Raw genomic sequence first — 3,046 nt, 5'->3', positions numbered from 1 at the left:
TATCTCCCATGTCTAAATTGTCAAGGCGAGTCTAAGAGAGATAACTCAAATTTGTCACAAGATGTATGTATAATTATGCTATTTCATAATATTATGCAATTTCCTATTTGCCTCGACTGCAGTAATTGATTCAAGTTCCTTCAGTGCCATTTTCTTTTTCGACAAGACCTGATCAAGCATAAATTTAAGTTTATCCAGTTTTTCAGGGGGGATTCTAACCAACATAAGTACTGTGTCAATTTCAAGGCCTAAAAATGTGATACATGTGGTAGGACCTACTGTTTTATTCTCTGCTAGTGGAACACCTAGCTGCCTACATACTTCATTAAAAGTGTCCATCAAAATGGTACAATTATCCGTTGAACTTTCACCAGCAAAGAAAAAGTCATACAAATAGTGGTCTAAAGTCTCAATGCCAGCTTTCAATGCAACTGTTTTATGCAAAAAAGTGGCAAATTTTTCAAAGAGGGCACATGATATAGAACAGCCTTCAGGCAGACATTTATTAATATAATATTTCCCATCAAAGAAAATTCCCAGAAGGTCAAAATCAGCTGGGTGAACCAATAAAATTCTAAAGGCCTGACTAATGTCCATTTTTGCGCAAAGCACGTTATTTCCTAATTCAGAGATCATCCCAACCACTTTATCAAAAGAAGAATACTTTACTTTACAAATTTCTGGATCAATGAAATCATTCACACTCCAGTTTAGAGGATATGACAAGTGAGTTATAAGACGCCATCCACCGTCATTTTTTGAAACTACCCCAATAGGAGATATTCTTAAAGTTGAAATTGGTATTTTTGAAAAGGGGCCCAACATTCTACCAAGATGCACTTCTTTTTGTAATTTTAAATTCGTTTCAGTTTTGTGAACTTCTGCCGAAATGAGATTGCTTGCAAAACTCGAGATCCTTGGACCAGTATAGTTTAATCTAAACCCCTCTATAAATCCCAATAATAACATTGCTGCATCAGTTTTGTTTTCATAATTTGACAGTAATTCTCTTAAAGATTTAATTTTGACTGGGGTTTTGCCTTTGTCCCATAAATGCTCCAGGAGAACGGAATCTTGTGTTATTTTGCATTTGCCTAGGTGCAAAGGGTTGAAAATTAGATGCTGTTTTTTGTGGTGCTTGAGGCCGGGCTGATCTGAATCTCTGAACAATCCCAGGTGACTGAGGATTATTAGAGTTAGTCACTTTGCTATTAGTGCAATATATAACCGGATGTACCCCACTGCATTTTAAACAAGCATGTTTGTATGTGCAATATTGTTGGGTGCACGTCCCATTATAATTATATGCATAGCATTTAAGAAAATTGTTTGTTGGTTTTTGTGCAATATTGAACTCTGGCCCATTAATTGGACCTGCTGGTTGCATATACAATAACCATAGCTCAGTGTCTATGACAGACCAGGATCCAGCAGGCTCCTGTGATCTACGTAGTCTAAACTGTTCATCATACAATTTCCATCCTAAACCTGCATAGCGTTTAGCCCCTAACCTGACAGTTTGCATATACTTCAACAGTTCTTGGAACTGAGATGTATGTATAGTACAATAAATACTGATATATATTAAAAAGGCATCCGTCCATATACCTATTGTGTTAATTCTTGTATCCTGTTGCTTAGGTTGTAATATAATCTGTCCCTGATTAAATGTAAGTGTTTGATTCACTCCTGTTATGTTTTGTGAATTATTTAACAAACTGCCCATATCTACATATTCCCCATTTATTACTTTTTGTTTGACATTTTGCGATACGTTTCGCGCTATGTCATCTGACGCCTTAACCGTTTCAATGGGTAAGGCATAACCTGTGTTAATTAGGGGTTGGTGTAATGTTGTATTACCTGGAGCAGGGTAAATTGTTTCTGCTGGCAGTGTTGCTGGGATCATTATTGGACTGTGTGGTAGTACATTAGTTGTCACTGTGTTTGAGCCGAGCTGTACAGGTGGTGTTCCACTTGTTCTAGGTAATCTATCTGCAATATTAGCAGTCGCCTCTTCCTGTTGCTGTTTCGACTTCTTTGCAGCAGCCGCTGCGCCTCCATTATTTGCCCTGCTTGTCGGCACCCTTTTTCTGCCGGACCTCCTATACATGATCTGAAACTTAAAGTGTATGTGTTATCTTCATTCAAATACATGTGCTTTACCTTATATATATATATAAAATATTAATAATGAATATCCAAAAACATACGTATTTCACAAATCTCTCTCCGATTATATGCCTATAGTTTGCTCTTTCGTGTTATTCTCAGGATATATAAACTAAGAATCAATTACTACTTACTAAAATGATTGTTTTGCCATTTGTGCAAATCCGCAACATACGAGTTTATCAAAGCCGGTTCCGGTTTTTATGCCCACCGTTAACCGGAAGTTTGTCATTACAAGTTTGTCAATAAATAGAGTCGAAACACTCAACTTTTTGCTCATTTTTGTCCTGTATTTAGATGAACTAAGTTATCGACTGCATCAATTTATATGCTGACAATAAGCTATTTCAAAATTTCATTGTGAAAATATTTGGTTGATTTGAAAACCCCTTATATCACTAAAGTACGGCAATAACAGTTATAAATTCCTTCACATTTTCAAATTGCATAAAAATATAATGTCTAACACAATCTTGGTTTGATTTATTTTTGGCTGTGACCGTTTACTTAAATTCGACATTCATTTGCACATTAAATTTTTGTATGTTTTTAAATGTCGTTTTTAACTAAAATTTCAAGACATCGGGATTAAATCGATATCAATCCGTCTTTATCGTATATCAAAATAAACTTATAGCCCTTTATCAAACCTATTTCAGGTGTTATTTCAACTTTTTTAAGAAGATTATTTTCTCGTCCAATTTTCGTCTGCTGCAATCTTGCCGACGTATTTCGAAAAGACCAAAGCGAGGTTGCGATCAAACTAATAAACACAAATGTTAAATACCCAACAGTGAACCACCACCTGCCCAAATTAAAATCTTCGAGTTTGTACCCAATGGATAACGGGCTTTAAAATTGTAGATTTTAAATC

At 35.6% G+C, this 3,046-nt stretch overlaps 1 long non-coding RNA gene across 1 annotated transcript; it reads right to left on the bottom strand.

Annotated features, from left to right (window-relative positions):
- Positions 1 to 612: 612 nt before the first annotated feature.
- On the bottom strand, positions 613 to 3,046 carry LOC143085029 (uncharacterized). The gene is made up of 2 exons (XR_012981229.1): positions 2,823 to 3,046; positions 613 to 2,122 (listed from the first exon to the last, which is right to left on the bottom strand). It is a non-coding gene; the product is annotated as an uncharacterized LOC143085029 (long non-coding RNA).

This window comes from Mytilus galloprovincialis, chromosome 8 (genome assembly GCF_965363235.1).
Source record: "Mytilus galloprovincialis chromosome 8, xbMytGall1.hap1.1, whole genome shotgun sequence".
In the NCBI taxonomy this organism is placed as follows: Eukaryota; Metazoa; Mollusca; class Bivalvia; order Mytilida; family Mytilidae; genus Mytilus; species Mytilus galloprovincialis.
The sequence above is the reverse complement of the archived record's forward strand: the minus strand, read 5'-3'. Positions and strand labels throughout refer to the sequence as shown.